The 9,000-nt window shown below is 36.5% G+C and overlaps 1 protein-coding gene across 4 annotated transcripts in view; it reads right to left on the bottom strand.

Annotated features, from left to right (window-relative positions):
• LOC106460995 (alpha-2C adrenergic receptor-like) overlaps positions 1 to 9,000 on the bottom strand; it is a 102,513-nt gene that overhangs the window by 10,536 nt on the left and 82,977 nt on the right. The gene's annotated exons all lie outside the window — the stretch shown is intronic.

Below are 9,000 nucleotides of genomic sequence, written 5' to 3'. Positions count from 1 at the left end.
CCAATTTTTGTGTATTCCAGCAATAACAAGGGTGGTGCGCGCGTATACCCGAATCAGTTTTATTACTCATCAGGATCTCTTCCAGTCTACCCTCAAATACGTCAATCGAAATGGGTTGACCTCCAGAGTCCAAAACTGTAATTAGATCTCAAATCGGTCAAGAGATGGCGGAACTATGAGCTAAAAATTTGTACTTGGGGAAAAAACAACTCAGAACCGTTCTATGAGCCACTATGACGCGGCTAAAAATTAAAACAGGAATCCGAAGAAGTAAAATAACATTGGTTCAGAAGTAAAATCTCCATTTACTGTAGTTCAACATTTTTGGAAACAGAAGAAACTTAATAACATATAATGTGATTGTTAGATATTTTGTTTTACCTCCATTAGCTATGGGCACCCCAGTGGCACAGCGGTACGTGCAACACTAGAAACCAGGTTTTGATACCCGTGGTGGTCAGAGCACGGATAGCCCATTGTGTCGCTTTGTGCTTGCCCCTAGTAGCACAGGGGTATGTCTGCGGACTTACAACTCTAGAAACCGGGTTTCGATACCCGTGGTGGGCAGAGCACGGATAGCTCATTGTGTAGCTTTGTGCTTAATTACAAACAATCATTAGTTATCTGCACTAAAAAAAAACTCAGCTTTTTTTCTGTTTACTGAAATTACGCTATTGTTTTTTCTCCTATTGTGATAAATATGTATTTCTTGCTACCCATTGAGTTTGAGTATTATGAGAACGTTTTAACAGCTCAAAAATTCGCTTTGAAGCTTTACAAATTAGTATTGCCAATGATATTCGTCGTATTAAGAGTCTGAAAATGAGTAAAACAATGATATTTTAATGTGACACTAACTGACTCGGTTAAAGTTTTTAAAGTAATATATTTTCAGTTCCATAAAATTGATTTCAATAATATAGTGTATACTTAGTATCCTTGAAAATAACCATAATTAATTAATAAACAATGAGACCCAATTCACTATAATATTCATGACACCAGATTATTACAAACCAACAATAATTACTTAATTATGACGTTAACGACAAGTACACCAGATTACAACAATCCAACAATGATAACCTATCAACTTAACTATGACGTTAACGACAAGTATACCAGATTATTACAAACCAACAATAATAACCTGTCAACTTAATTATGACGTTAACGACAAGTATACCAGATTATGGTAATCTGGTATACTTGTCGTTAACGTCATAATTAAGTTGATAGGTTATTATTGTTGGATTGTGCAATCCAACAATAATAACCTATCAACTTAATTATGACGTTAACGACAAGTATACCAGATTATTACAAACCAACAATAATAACCTATCAACTTAATTATGACGTTAACGACAAGTACGCCAGATTATTACAAACCAACAATAATAACCTATCAAAGTGAACCATCTTGCTGGTAAGGATCAACCAATGAACAATCTGATAGATTCTCCGAATGATGTAAATGGACTAACATGTATGACGTAGAACTGAAGGAAACGGGAGAGATGGTACGAAGGTCACTCACACTGGTCAGCTAGAAGAATGGAAGAAAGGGAGCGGAAGTATGGACGTGGCGCGAGCGTCAAAGTATGTGTGTGAAGGACGGATATTACTTAAGTCAAATCGAATTGGACATAATAACTATAAGAATCTTGGAGAAATCATTGGAGGTAGGAGAACATGTGTAAGAACTCCCACAGCGTTAAGTCTACTAGAAGTAATATGAATATCATTTTATTTACGTGGGACACCTGGTGTTAAAAAATCAAAATAATTATACGAAAAAAACTTTTACACAGTGATTAATAATAGAAAGGTGTAATGTAAAGGCGGTGGTTGTCGACTGGTTGCCACCCCCTGTGGTTCGTGCTTTTGAAGTGATTCCAAAAGTGGAAGGAAGAGAGTAGGGTCCTGACCTTCGGCTAGCGATGATGAACTCCCCTAGCGTGTAAATATGTAATTATATAAATGATTTAGTAAATATACTTATGAACTTTTACACCATTATATAACTTTTATTGGAATTGAATAAAAGTATAGTTATATTCACCAAAGACCGGTTTTAGAAAATCCAACACCCTCGTCAACACTATAACTCCGCGTGTGTGGCTGAAGAGTTTGTTTGAAGTTATGCACAAAGCTACACAATGGGCTATCTGTGCTCTGCCCACCACGGGTATCGAAACCCGGTTTCTATCGTTGTAAGTCCGCAGACATACCGCTATGCCACTGGGGGCAGGCTGAAGAGAAACCCACAGTTTCTGAGCGCCCCTGGTTGTCGCACAAGCTTGTGTGATATCAAACCAAAACAACTGGCACAATGTATATAAAACATCAAATTCTTGGGACATCAGCCAATAGAGTTAAATAATCCATGCTACTGTTTTTTGCCAATAAAAAATTAAAGTTTCTTAACTGCTACGTAATATTCGCTCTTACTCTCTCTATGTGCTAGGATTTTAGATTATATTGGCCTTGTGCTTTTCGCCGTGAGCTGTTAAATTAATGTGAGGTACTAGCATCGTTCTCTGTCTGTTTTGTAATTTACAAAAACAAAGGCCTATGAACATCCATTCATAATTATAAACTGATAGACTAAAGGGAAGGTAGCTAATTAACAGGAACCACCGCCAACTCTTGGGCTACTCTTGTTTGACCGAATAATGGGATTTGACCGTCACTCTTATAGCGCACCCACAGTCTCAAAGTGCGGAGCGCATCTTTGGGGCAACGGGACATGAACTATGGACATTATGATTTATATTCTGGGCATGCAAATCACTAGGCCATGCCCAACTCTTTGTGGAAGCAAAATTATATACATATTTCTGGCACCGTATACTTTACTAGAGGCTTCTGGGAAGCATCGAGGAAATAATTGCAGTTCATACCTTCACGTGCAATGTATTATCCAAACTCCAATAGGCTGTAATTACCGACAAATGGTCAGCGCCACCAAGTAGAATCTATATAAAATAAATTGCTGTTTTGATGGGTTTTCCATTCAAATGTGAGAGGAGAATATGAAGTTCGTAGATGGAAATTAAACTTAAACAGAATCATTACAACCGATTTCACCACCGGGTGGTACAAATGAACGTTGCTTCCTCGTGCATGAAATTGAACTATTTTGACGAACATAAACATCTGTTTTCTATTGTAGTTGTAGTTTATTTCAAGGATCAAATAGAAAGGCAGAGCAATGAGGAATAACAATCGCATCTCTAGACTTACGTGACAGTTTAATTACATATAAATTGGCATTCTACACAACACCATTTTGTTTTTGATAACATCACGTGTTTTCACTTAAGAAGTTATAGTTTTATCATCAAAAAGTTAATGTATTAAAAAAAGAAAAACTCAATATAACGTCTCGATAAAGATTCCTTCGAAACAGTTTTTTTTTTAAGCCTTATCCTTCTGAAATGGAGATTCTAGATACGAATTCGAGATGGCTTCCAGTTTGGAGTTTGTTTGTTTCGAGACAAAAGATGGAGGAAGTCGTAGATATCATTCTAAGTTACATTTTTTTGCCCACAACAGCAACTTATAAGTGTTTATAATTGAACATCTTCTCGTAAATCACGATTTATTTTACATTATCTTCTCTGGATGTGAATAACAAAAATAGGTCCCTCACGAACATCGATGGCTAATTTATCAGCAGGATTGTCGTCGCTTCTGGATATTTTAGATGTGAAATGGCACATTTCTCGTGCCATTCCGGTGTTTTAGATATTAGAATATGTAATTATTTTGAAATGGGGAACAGTTCAGAATCCCTTTATTTTGTTAAACCTCTTAAATATTTAATCTTCGCTTTGCTAAACGAAAGCTCGTAGTTACAACAAACCTTAGATGGGTTATTTAGAGGGCGTTATCTTGTGAAATTGTTCTAATCGTTGGACCAACTACGACTCATCGCGTTTGAAAGAGAGGGCACACCCGCTCCCCCATAAGGTCTGGCATGGTTAGGGCACTCGACTCGCAATCTGCGTGTCGCGGGTTCGAATCCCCGTCACACCAAACATGCTCGCCCTTTCAGCCGTGGGGGGGGGCATTAGAAAGTGACGATCAATCCCACTATTCGTTGGTAAAAGAGTAGCCCAAGAGTTGGCGGTGGGTGCTGATGACTAGCTGCCTTCTCTCTAGTCTTACACTGCTAAATTAGGGACGGCTAGCGCAGATAGCCCTCGTGTAGCTTTGCCCGAAATGCATAACGAACAAACAAACAATGATTGTTAACTAGCTGCCCGCCCTCTAGTCTATTACTTCGAAATTAGGGACAACTAATAAAAATAAAAATACTTTTCTCTTCACCACCTAGCAATAAATTTCTCTCATTTCGAGTTCAGAAAGGTACGTCACATATGTTGTTTTAATCTGTTGAAATATCCAGATGAAAAAAACCCGAAGTGAGATTTGAAGTTTTATCTGTTGAAATATCCAGATTGAAAAAAACCCGAAGTGGGATTTGAAGTTTTATCTGTTGAAATATCCAGATGAAAAAAACCCGAAGTGGGATTTGAAGTTTTATCTGTTGAAATATCCAGATGAATAAAACCCCGAAGTGAGATTTGAAGTAGAAGATTATTTTAAGTCGACAGCATGACGTAAAATATGGTAAAAATACAAACGGTTATGTTACAAACAAAACTACAACTCAGAATGTCTTTAAATTATATTTCAGTTTTAAACACCACTTCTGTAATAAGAAACCTTTTGTTATTTATTTGGCAAAAAAAGCTACAAAATATTTCATTCCCTATAATTGCGAAGAGATGTATATATACTTTAAAAGATTGCTCTGCGTGTCTTTTAACGTACGTCAGTTTACTTACAGTTACCTATTAGACGCTCGATATAATATAATTTCTTCTCACTGTCCCTGTGTTTGGAGAATAGTGACTTATATACATTCACTCTCTCATTAGTCACATACTGTCCACAGTCACAAGCTGCTTTAGTACTTTACAGTCATTAACCACAGATGTCGCTTTGGTTATATTTCACGACAAGAGGCGTATTTCATGAAGGAACGTAAAGTACAACTTATCTTTTAACATGCAGGAAATGAAGGGTGTAGAATAATGAGCCTAACGCCTTCAGGATCTTGGAATTTATTCCGGTCGAAGCAACTTGTGAAACTGGATCGAAGTTTGACTCATTTGCCAGAATGGAGAAAGAAATGGAAGCCTACTCCCCGACAAGATACGCCATCTTGTATACGAGTAAATAATTTTAAACTTGGAGTGTGTAGTAAATCAATGGATGCGTCTCGGAAAGAAATTTAAATTTTTTGGGATAATTCTTCAGAAGATCGTTGAGAACTTGGTTTGAAACTCGGAGATAAGGAGTGATTTAATATATATTAGTTACACACATTTTATTTAAAGAGAGTTTGTTTGTTTGTTTTTAAGTTAAGCACAAAGCTAAACAATGGGATATCTGAGCTCTGCCCACCACGGGTATCGAAACCCGGATTCTAGCGTTGTAAGTCCGCAGACACACCGTTGTGCTACTGGGGCATTTAAAGAGAGAAAGAGATCGCCCAGGGTAATTAAAACAGCGCGTGTAAAAATGTCTATGATCAAGTTTGTTTTAAAACGATAATAAAAGTGTTGAAAGTGTGTTCACTCAACCACGTTTTGAAATATTCTTATTTACTTTAATGACTGGTAAAATAATTCGAAATGAAGCCTACATCTCCAAATAAATATTAATAATGGTTTGAAATATAATCACGTACATCTATGATCCAGAACATAGTTACCCCCTCGAAACCGTTATCTTCATATCGATCGTGGCCATGATGACGCAATGCCGGCCGACGCCACTATAAGGTCAATCTTAGACCACACACACAGAGTGGTAAACTTTCCAATCTATGCGGTCGTTGGCTTCTAATACTACATTTAAACAAACCATTCATTGGGAAAATCTCTGAGCAAACAACAGTTGCAAAAGTCCATCGTGGGGATTGAATAGGTCTGTAGTAAAATGGAAGAACTGTAAATCCAGTTTTTGTGGTCATCATAAAAAAGAAAAGTGTCATTGGTCTCGAAATATGGCTAGAAGCTTATGAAAATTTGGCTTGAGGACATTTGTCCACTTCAAATTCATTTTTTTATCATTCAGCAAACGGTACGGGTAAGTAGGTATAATTTCAGCTCGATAGTTTGTTTGGGTTGAAGGGTTCTCTTTCGTAACCATAACCTTTAATACAGATGAAGGAGTTGCACCAGATAGGTATGAGACGTGGTTTGGTTTGAATTTCCTTCTGTGCGAGGTTTCCCGGATACATGAAGATTACCAAAAGTCTAGGAAAGGGATGTTACACGTTTACCCCGACATAAGTCTATCCGTGATGGCATTGCACGTCTAATGATACTGAAATCATTATGAACCAGATATATAGCTACTCAACATTTCGCCCGTGGCACTATTTCTCACAAATGTGGTGACGCACTACTGAATTAGCATATGGAAATCGTTCTTATAGAAAACGAAATTAAACCCCTGCACATCGTTGATGTAATCAATCAATTACTATTTTTGTTTAATTATCGATTTGTGTTAGTAGTTTAGAAAAGACAAAACCACGTGTTATGTTATACACCATATAAGGAACCAGGCGGAAATTGTAACAGCCCAAGGTTAAGCTTAATATCTTGTATAAAAATCGAACTTAAAATAGTTTTTTATTTTTGCACTCTGATAACTTTACTTCACCTAAATATTAATTATTTTGCTGTATCTTTTTATACAAACTTCTGAGTATTTTGTGTGTTAGCTTTTCACTCTCGAATGTTAATTTGTTTTTCACCTTTCAGGTATCTTTACTTCATCTTAACGTTAATTAGGTTGTTGTTTTTTTTTGTTACACGCGTACTTCTGGGAAAGAATACCCAGAATACCTTGCGAGTTTGATTTTTCACTTGACAATCATTTCTAACCAAGTTACAAAACTTGTATTTATAAAAACAAAACATCTAAAATAAGTGGTTTAGTTCACGCAGCAACTAAAGAAAAAAAAAGTGTTAAATTGTTTTCACGAATATGTATGAATTTTATCCTAATAACAAATTAGTTATGATGGTATTCATTCTTAGTAACATTTAATTCTTTGTTCACTTTGTCAACTTTAGACTGACACGAAGTGGAAACTGTTTAGAAATTACCAATTAAAACTAGCTTCCTTCTTCCACTTAAGTAGAAAGTATCTTGTCCTACACTCGGGGGGGGGGGGCTGGTGGTTAGGGGGCGCTCGACTCGCAATCTGAGGGTCGCGGGTTCGAATCCCCGTCACACCAAACATGCTCGCCTTTTCAGCCGTGGGGTCGTTATAATGTGACGGTCAATCCCACTATTCGTTGGTATAAAAGAGCAGCCCAAGAGTTGGCGGTGGGTGGTTATGAGTAGGTGCCTTCCCTCTAGTCTTTCACTGATAAATTAGGGACGGCTAGCGCAGATAACCCTCGTGTAGCTTTGCGCGAAACTTAGACTCGGGTAGAGTTAAAAAAAAAGATAATCCTATGTTTCGTTAAATACATTATCGAACACGTAACTTTACACAAACCACAATATTTTATTAAATCACATCGTACTGGTATAAATTAGATGTTGAACTAGAATCTCTGTGAAATGATTTCAAAACCTCAAATATTTCACGTCATACACTCCAAAAATGATTGAGACCTTTAACGATTGTTCTACGACATTGTAATAAATATAACTTATTCGCGGTGCTCTTCCATATAAAAGGCAGTGGTGTATACAGTGGGGTGGCTCAGGCCCCTTCCTTATGCCCTCAAAAGTGTCCTTTTCTTCTATGTCATACAAATCGTCAACAACTAAAAAAAGATACACCTTATTCAACATTTTGTTTACTGCTACTTATTAGGGATATATAAGAAAACTATTACAGCTGTACAACGGATGGAGTTGTAGGATTTTACAGTCAAAAATAATATATTTGATATTTGAAAATTCACTGCTTAGTTTGAGATGATAAAACAAACTGAATAGGAATGAAAGGGGATCTCTTTGCTTCTTATGTATATCCACACTCCCCATAGAGTTCTCTAACAACAACACCACCCGCCCCTTCCAAAACAAATGAAAAAACACTTGCCTTATGATACGTAAAAGGTGCCATTTTTTTTTATCAACGAACCCTTGTCCTGTTCACATTACTGAAACAAAGTGTTCAGTTTCTATGAACGATTTTCATTATATTCACCAAAAACACAAACGTAGGGTTGTATTACTCAAATATCAAAACACAACTATAGGGTTGTATTACTCAAATATCAAAACACAACTATAGGGTTGTATGCTCAACTATCAAAACACAACTATAGGGCTGTATGCTCAAATATCAAACACAACTATAGGGTTGTATGCTCAAATATCAAACACAACTATAGGGTTGTATGCTCAGATATCAAAACACAACTACAGGGTTGTATGCTCAGATATCAAAACACAACTACAGGGTTGTATTCGTTAAATATCAAACACAACTACAGGGTTGTATTCGTTAAATATCAAAACACAACTATAGGGTTGTATTCGTTAAATATCAAAACACAACTATAGGGTTGAATTCGTTAAATATCAAACACAACTACAGGGTTGTATTCGTTAAATATCAAAACACAACTATAGAGTTGTATTCGTTAAATATCAAAACACAACTATAGGGTTCTATTGCTTACATATCACCCATCACATCACTACTATAAAGTTGTATTACTCAATCTCTCATCACACCACAAATAGGGCTGTATTGCTTAAATATCACTCACTAGACCACAAATATGGGGTTGTATTACTCAAATATCTCTCATCACACCACTACTATAAGGTTGTATTACTCAATCTCTCATCACACCACAAATAGAGCTGTATTCCTCAAATATCAAAACACAACTATAGGGTTGCATTGCTTAAATATCACTCCCTAGACCACAAATATGG

The sequence above is a fragment of the Limulus polyphemus genome, unplaced genomic scaffold, assembly GCF_000517525.1.
Source record: "Limulus polyphemus unplaced genomic scaffold, Limulus_polyphemus-2.1.2 Scaffold876, whole genome shotgun sequence".
Taxonomy (NCBI): domain Eukaryota; kingdom Metazoa; phylum Arthropoda; class Merostomata; order Xiphosura; family Limulidae; genus Limulus; species Limulus polyphemus.
This window is presented reverse-complemented; position numbering and strand designations above follow the sequence as displayed.